The sequence below is a fragment of the Mesocricetus auratus genome, unplaced genomic scaffold (genome assembly GCF_017639785.1).
Source record: "Mesocricetus auratus isolate SY011 unplaced genomic scaffold, BCM_Maur_2.0 Super-Scaffold_100015, whole genome shotgun sequence".
In the NCBI taxonomy this organism is placed as follows: Eukaryota; Metazoa; Chordata; class Mammalia; order Rodentia; family Cricetidae; genus Mesocricetus; species Mesocricetus auratus.
In genome coordinates this window covers 4157399-4166093 of record NW_024429198.1, presented here as the reverse complement: position 1 = coordinate 4166093, position 8695 = coordinate 4157399, and the positions used below count along the sequence as shown (strand labels likewise).

The 8695-nt window shown below is 42.9% G+C and overlaps 1 long non-coding RNA gene and 1 pseudogene across 1 annotated transcript; one reads left to right on the top strand and one right to left on the bottom strand.

The window, feature by feature from the left end:
* The first annotated feature begins 2187 nt into the window (after nucleotides 1-2187).
* Nucleotides 2188-7210, top strand: LOC121144270. The gene is made up of 4 exons (XR_005881590.1): nucleotides 2188-2360; nucleotides 2748-2794; nucleotides 2932-3035; nucleotides 5207-7210. It is a non-coding gene; the product is annotated as an uncharacterized LOC121144270 (long non-coding RNA).
* Nucleotides 7211-7764: 554 nt separating this feature from the next.
* LOC101844029 lies at nucleotides 7765-8351 on the bottom strand (annotated as a pseudogene).
* Between the last annotated feature and the right edge of the window lie 344 nt (nucleotides 8352-8695).

Sequence of the window (8695 nt, the reverse complement as noted above, 5' to 3'; positions counted from 1 at the left end):
GTTTACCTGTGAATACAAAAAACAAAACACTTCTCTTTCCTTTTAGGAGGTCACTTTACCCATGGTGGACTATGAATTTGTAGATGGGCTGTTATCTTCCTCCTCCTGAGATGGTTTCTGTTCTGATCGAATTTTAATTAATTTTGATGGAACCCAAACCTTTTCTTCTCCTGTGGAAACAAAAGCATAACCCCTTCCCCAACATAACACATATCCTGGTTTCCAGACTGAGGTCATAACATCCTTAAAATACACCGGTTGGTTCAGTTCAGAAGTCTTCTCTGTAGTCCAGTGTCTTTCTGCTGCAGTTTGTCCTTTTTCATCAGCATTAAGAAAATTCAACGTTAGTAAAGCATTGTGTAACCTGTGTTTAGGTGTCTTTGTTTTCCCTGGCTGTTTATGAAGCATCTCTTTTAAGGTTCGGTTAGATCTTTCAATTATTGCTTGTCCTGTGGGATTGTAAGGTATACCAGTTACATGTTTTATATTATAATATTTGAAGAATTGTTCCAATTTACTGGAGACATATGCTGGACCATTGTCAGTTTTTATTGTTTTAGGTATACCCATAACAGCCATTACCTCTAAGAGGTGTGTAATAACAGAGTCAGCTTTTTCAGAGCTGAGGGCAGTAGCCCATTGGAAGCCTGAGTACGTGTCTATAGTATGGTGTACATATTTCAAACTGCCAAATTCTGGGAAGTGAAATACATCCATTTGCAAAAGTTCATTTCTGTGAACACCTTTAGGATTACAACCTGCTGGTAATGGAGTTTGATTGTACAATGAGCAACTGGGACAATTTCTTACTATTTCTTTGGCTTGTTGCCAGGTGATAGAAAAATCCTTCTTTAAACCTTTGCTGTTAACATGGTGTTTCTTATGAAATTCTGAAGCTTCCAACACATTACCTACTAATAAACGATCAATTTCATCATTGCCTTGTGCCAGAGGACCTGGCAGACCTGTATGGGATCTGATGTGTGTTATATATATAGGATGAGTCCTGTTTCTGATGATTTCCTGCAATTGTAAAAACAATGAGGTTAATTCTGTATTATCAGGAACAAATTCTGCAGTCTCAATGTGCAGGACAACTCTTTCTGCATACTGAGAATCCGTGACTATATTGAGAGGCTCTGTAAAGTCTTTAAGTACCATGAGAATGGCATATAACTCTGCCTTTTGTACGGAGTTGTAAGGGCTTTGAACTACTTTACTTATTTTTCCTGATTTATACCCTGCTTTACCTGATTTGTTTGCATCCGTGTAGAAGGTAAGAACTCCAGAAATAGGTGTTTGCCTCACGATACGTGGAAGAATCCAAATTGTTTTCTTTATGAATTTGATTCTCTCTGTTTTGGGATAGTTATTACTAATACTTCCCAAAAAGTCACTGCAAGCTATTTGCCAATACTCATTATCCTTCCATAAGGAGGAAATTTCCTCATTCGTTAAAGGTACAATAATTTCAGCTGGGTCTTTCCCAGTCAGTTGACGAAGCCTTAATTTACCTTTTAATATCAAATCAGAGATCTTTTCTATATATGTTTTCAATTTTTTATTCTCTTTATGTGGCAGAAATACCCATTCTAGAATGATGTCTTCCCTCTGCATTAATATTCCTGAGGGGTATTCTCTAGATGGTAAAATAACCAGAATACAGTCCAGATTTGGATCCACACTCTCCACATGTGCTTCTAATATTCTCTTTTCTACCCATTCTAATTCTTTTTCAGCCTCAGCTGATAGTACTCGTGGGCTGTTTAGGTCTTCTGACACCAAACTGTAGGCTTCAACGGACGCTGTAAAGATACGCGACACACAATTACTGACAGTAAAGCTAAGTATTTAATGTAGAAAATTACTCACAAGATACCAAACCCAGAGGAGCCAAGCAGTTCTCAGCTAGCCGCCGGACCAGAAGCCGAACTCCAGGAAAAGAGACCGAGACTTCCTGAGTGCTGTCTTTTATGCCTTCCCCCGTAACGCCCCTAGCCATGCCCAAAAGTGGGCCTGGCTAGTGACATAGTTCCGCCTACGTACGTATACGTCTTTACATCCAGCCGTATACGTCTTTAGTCCTGCCTAAAGTGGGTGTGGTTAGCGGTGTGGTAAACCGCCCTTTTATTACCTCATCTGTATGCGCCTCTAATAAGTCACATGTTTAATGGCGGCATCAGACTTCCTCCTACAGCTTATATTTGACCATATCCCTGCATTCTTTTGCCTGCTGTCTTCCACTGCCACCACAGGTTTCTTCACTGGGACAAGAGAGTTGCCTGGCTCATGGCCCTGATTTTAGGGTCAGATCATTACTCATCAGCTCTACCAGTTAAGCGGCAGGTGACCTTGTCAAGGTAATAAGTTGGCCTGGATCTTTGATCCTTATTTGTACAATAAGGAAAAAAGAGTATATAGAATTACTGTAAGAATCAATCAGGTTAATAGATGGAGATTGGAGCAGTATGAGACTGGCAAATGCTTACAAATTGTTGATCTTTTCGTCAGGACTGCTTTATTCCTTTATTGCTTTTCTGGTTGCTGAGGCAAAATGTCAGACAAAAGCAACTTAAGGGGGAGGGTTAATTATGTCTCATCATTTGAGGGTACAGTCTATCTGGTGGGGAAGGCATGGGAGCAGGGGTGTCAAACAGCTGTTTGAATTGTGTCTGGAGTCAGGAAGCAAAGAGACCAATGCTGTTCCTTGGCTCACTCTTTCTCCTTGGCTCATTCTGGAACTCCAGCTCCTGGAATGGTCCTGCCCACATCAGGATGGATCTTCTCACTTCAGGTGAGCCTCTCCGGAAACTGTTTCACAGACATGCCCGAGAGTGTGTCTCCCAGGTGATTGTGAACTTCATCAAGTCGACAGAGATGATTACACACAACAGTCCTGCCAACAGTGGCCTACCTTTCTATCATTCATAGATTTTTTCCTCCTATTTTATGAAGACTGGTTCAGTGGCCACTGTTTGCCCTCTGAATACACCTTTGAGATCACACCTTCCTAACCATGTGGCTGAGAAATTCTGGTAAGTAATCATTGTTACATATGATGATACATTTTTATCATTATATCATATATGCTCTTGGTGGATGTGAAAGATGGTAAAGGATGAGCAGATGGGACAGGGCTGGTTTGTTGGGGGGCTGCAGGGAGGAGCATAGGAGAAATAAATAGGTTGGATCTTGAGGACCATTTAAAGGACAAAAAAATGTTCTTCTTAGTCACGCCCTAGAAACATGTGTGTTTGGACAGCAACCTTCTGTGCTACAGATGCCCAATCATACCAATGAGTCTATTAAGATTTTCCTAGTCTCTCACCATCTCCATGAGGGGTAACAATGCTGGGCTGGAGAGATGGCTCAGAAGTTAAGAGCACTGACTGCTCTTCCAGAGGTCCTGAGTTCATTTCCCAGCAACCACATGGTGGCTCACAGCCATCCATAATGAGATCTGGTGCCCTCTTCTGGTGTGCAGACATACATGAGGCAAGATGTTGTATTCATAATAAATAAATAAATCTTTAAAAAAAAAACAATGCTTCTTCCCCATGTGAAGCTAGCCAGAGGGACAAACACTGGATATGACTGAGAGAATATATGGGCTTATGTGGAAGGTAGAGATTCCAGAACAACATTTCAGATGAAAAGCTGTAGAGGAAGCTAGACAAGAACCAAGATGTATCCAGCTTGTAGGGTCTAAGTGCAAAGGGAAAGTTTCTCCTAGAAAGATCAGCACCTCTAGATCCAGAAAGTGAACACACCTGAGGTAGAGTGTGGGTTGGCTTATGATGACCAGTACCCCATCTGGTGGGTGCCCCAACATTGGTTCATGTTGCATCAGAGCTCTGGAAGGCCAGAGGAAGGGTGGCTTCTCACAGGGGCGTGAGACAGAACCATTTGGATCTCTGTGAGTTCAAGGTCAGTCTGGTGTACTTAGTGTGTTCCAGGCTAGCTAGGGCTACATAATGAGATCTGTCTTAAAAACAAAACAATACAAAACAAATAAATCCACACACGCATACACACAATCTGTTGATCTACATTGCAAAGGTCAAGATGTAGTCATGCTGGGAGAGTTACAGAAGTGGGGTAGCAGGAGAAAACACAAGATGACAAGGTCAAGTGTGGTAAGAACTAAGACAGTGCTCCCTGGTTTGTACTGAAGGTATAGGCTGTACAGCTGGGCTGTGGCTACTTTGCAGAGTAAAGGAATGTGAACTGACTCTGGGAGAGAAAACTATAAGAAAATAACACAAGGAGCTGAATTCAGCCATTAATGAAAGCACACAATTTCCATCCTCTCCCACATAGTGCAAAAGCATGGCATGGTGGTGAGTGCTTGTAATCTCAGTACTTGGGAGCTCAGGCAGGAGGATTACCAGATGCCAGATGACCCTGTCTCAAAAGAAAGTGACAAAAGATAGTCTTGTACCTTGGAAGGAAACTTCTTACTTTGAACAATTAATAGTCACCAGCAAAGAGAGAGGGGGGGCATGTAGTTTGAATGTACTGGGGTTATCCAGCAAAAGGGAAAACTCAGTGGGGTCATTATTTCTAGATGCAGAGGTCTTTGGCATGGGAAGTTCTGGGGCGATGAAGGCAGTCACACTAGCAGGTCAACATTCTTCACATGCTGGTCCATTCGGCACACTCACTTTTCTCAAGGGAGGATGTGAAGGAAGTACTTCCAGGAATAGGCCTTCAGACTTGACTAACATAAAAGATGACTTGGTGATTTGACGTGGGACAAGCCACTTCACCCAGACTATGTTTTCTGAGTAAAAAGTGGCATCACCTGAGGATATTCCATCTCACTGAAGTTGGGCCACAGCCTCATCTTTCTCCTACTGGGCTTTGCCACAGTTCCACCTTGTCCCCAGCCTATCTATACCTGTCTCCTTTCATGCCCATTTCTTCTTAGAGGTTAAGTCACTGGCACTGCAAGACTTTCTGGGTAATACGTGTCTTGTAAGATGCTGTAGAGTCTTAATCTAAATGAGGGTCAGACATGTGTCAGGCTAATGGGAAAGTATTTTATATTGTGGGGTCTTGGAAACATAGCTCCTTGGGACACTCCATACTCAGTGTTGGTCAGACTGCACAGGCTAACAAGGGAAGGCCTCAAGAGAATTGAAAAAAGAAAGTCTGTCTCCTTCAACAAGGCTTTTGAACTTGGCTCTGATTTTTTCCCTCTAAGAGTAAAGGAAGTATTCTAAGGACTGGTCCCATTAGACTTCATGAACATCCGGAGCCTGAAGGGAAAACTGAGGAGAAAATGGAGTGTTCTTGCCATACTTGGCCTGGGGGCCAACATCTGAGACTTCTAGAGCTTAGCATGCACTTTTGCACATGAGTCAAGCCAGGACCAAGAGACGTCAAGCTGTGAGTGTGTTGGTCATTGGAAACAGCAGATTCCAAACAGCTGCCTCACTAACCCATTCCTTCAGAGGCCTCATTTGTGCCAGCTACTTGTCTCTGTCATCTGATCCTGCCCGGCTCTGCAGCACAGATGTGAAATACAAAGAGAACATGCCATTGGATTTCATTTCTAAAAGTGGATCCTATGCAGTTTACCATGGGTTGTTTAAAATATGAATGCCCTCATCTCCAAAGGGTTCCTGTAGCTTCCTGTAGCAGCAGCTCTGGGCAGTGGAGTGTGCCTGCAAGTTACTCCTGGCTGTGAAACCATTACACATGATTGCAGTTTGGGGCTTGCTTGAGGGCAGCAGCTTGTAGGTGCTTGGTTTAGTTCATTTCAGAGTTGCTTGGGATTGGGAGTCACTAGAAAACCTGATTTATTCATCAGGATATCAGGAGCTCCCAGAAGTCAGGACATATAGCTTACTTGCTCTTCCTTCCAGCATAGGGGGCAGACATAGAGGAGATTTTTGTTTTAAAAATAAGATTACATCTTTACTGAGGTACAGTCATGAAGAGTCAACCACATGCATTTCAAGCATTCTACTTGATGGCTTTTGGTAGATGCCAACACCCAGGAAACCAATACCATAGTCAAAATTGTGAACACACCCACCAGCCTCAGGTATTCTTAGGAACCTATATTAGCCTCTCCACCTTCTCTCACCATTCCCAGACAACCTCTCGTCTATTTCTGCCACTACAGGTTAGGCTGCATTCTCTAGAACTTTATACCAACAGTCACACACATGTTCTCTAGTTTTTGGTCTGTTTATTTTCACTGAGCATATAACTACCTTGAAACTCACTGATACATTAATAGTTTCTCCATTGTATGAATCCCAATAGGCACTTACTGTTTCTTCACAGACCTGGAAATTAATCCTTAAAGATATAATTGGGAAGAAGAGATGAGGCAATGGGTTCCAGTCTATTCTGAGTGAGAAGTCTCACTCAGGAAAACATAATATAATTGGGAAGTGAGTAGGCATGGGGGATGTCTTTCTTGTTGTCTGATATCTGTTACATGTCTTCTACCATAACTGACCTCTGGTTGGGCACAGAACTATTTGGAATAAAGATTCTATTTGCCGGCCTTCTGTGAAGGTAAGTGTGGTTATGTGACAGAATTGTGGTTGACATAATGGAAGCAGGAGAGTGTGAAATTTTTTAGAAGTCTCCTCGAAGGAGGAAGGATTTGCTCCTCTTTGTATTCTCACTGCCTGGCATGCAGCCATAATGTCTCGTGATCAAGCAGCCATTTTGGACCAGAAAGAACCTCAAGAATGGGAATCATTCATGGCAGAGAAATAATGAAGAACAGGCCTGGGTTTCTGATACTGTAGAGTGCCACACCAGACCTGAGCTAATGGCTTCCAGACTTGGTGACTGTGGGAGAGAAATAGCATTCTCTTGTTTACTTTCTCCTCCCCGAGATGAGTTCTCTTCGGTGCCTTTCTGTTTCTTGCCACAGAAAAGGTCTGGGGGTACAGTGGTGAGTTGAGAGCAAGTCAGGATGGAAACGACAGAGCGAGGTAGAGTGAGAAGCACTCTAGGGTGAGTGCCAAGATACTCGCATCATGTGATGTGATGTGACATCTAGCTCTACAGCAGGGGGAGATCTGACTAGAAGTGTGATATCAGCTGGTGGAACAGCTTCTTGTGAGCTCTGGAGAATCATTCCTTTATTTATTAGTTTTATTATTTTTTAAATCTAGACATGGAAATTACTTCCATGAATGGGCACCATCTGGTGTCTCTATTCATGTGTACGCTGTGTCATGTTCCAACCAGGGTAAGTGTACCTAATTCTTCAAACATTATTTCTTTTTTTTCTGTTCCAAAATATACTTACATTAAATAAGATACGCATTTCAGTAAGACCTACAGTGAATGACTATGGGTTCTGGGAAGCTTCACATCTAGGCAGGGCCAACATTTGTGGAAGAAGCTAAGAGAATGTGCATCCAAACACAGCCTATAGCGGGTTTCTTATTGCCAATCTGCCTGTCACACTGAACATGCCATTATATCACTTGTGCAGGACACCGATTTTGTTGGGAAAGGGAAGCAAGCACTATCCTCAAAGGTGAGTTCATTACAATTTCGGAGGAATTCCACAGCCTAGACAGTATAGTTTCAGTAAACATGTTAAGAGAAGCAGACAATGCTCTCGAGTCCCAGACACATTTTCTTGCTGTATTGTGTAGCCAGGAGGACGGTCTTCTTCTGGACAACATGGTTGCAAGACTGGGACAATCCCAAGGGGCTGACAGGGACTATGAGGATGGGGAGGAGGGCTACCTCAAGCTGTTTCACATCAGAGACAACTGGTGACAGTCCTCAGACCTGCAATCTCTCCTCTTATCATCTGGCATAGCGTTTGATGTACTCATCCACTTTGTCCCGGAAATCCTCCTTGTCTCGTAAATGATGTTCAGCAGCTTCAATATTCAGTGGATCATCAAAATTCAAAAGATCAGTAAATAATGAGTTTAATCCCCAAACATCATCCTTCAGTGTCCTAGTGGGAGCCCAGCCAGTGCCATCAATTGAGTGTTCTCTTAGTAAACATAGACATATTTCCCCTGTTTCAGTGATGTTGGGGTGCCAGATTTTAGTCCAGCATTTCACCTTGGAAGGCATCATATTGTAGGCATCAGGAACTTCAGTTTCAAACTGAAATTGTCCACCCTGGTAGTAACCCTCCTCTGGGTTTACAGTCAGCTGAAAGCAATGAAGTTTGTTTGGATCAGGAAAATGTACTTTACGTGTACAGGGTAAATAGCTTCAAGTTCTGCAACTTCTTTAACAAGCAACTTGCCTCTCACAGAAACCCTCCGAGTAGAGTCAGATATGGAGGCTGATGTCCAGGATCCTTTGAGACTATCATCCTGCTTCAGCTTGCTTGCCAGTGTTAGCATTACTGCTGCCTTTCTTCTGAGCACTGCGAGTCAGGCGAGGCGGGCCAGCATCTAACACCATGCCTGACCATCGGTGGGAGCAAGATGCGATGGCACTCCCAAACATATTTCTTTAGGTGAAGATGTACGGAATCCTTTATTCTAGGTTTTTGAAACAGAGTACTCGGCCAACTTCTGTAGTCACCCTGCTGCATAGAAACACTAGAATGTCTTACAGATGTATGCTCCCCATTGCTAAGTCTTTTTTGGTTGTTCCCTGCCCTTAAGTTCTCCCTTGCCACTACTACTGTTACACTTTCAACTTCCATGAGGTCAACTTATCTAGATTCCACATATGAGTGAGA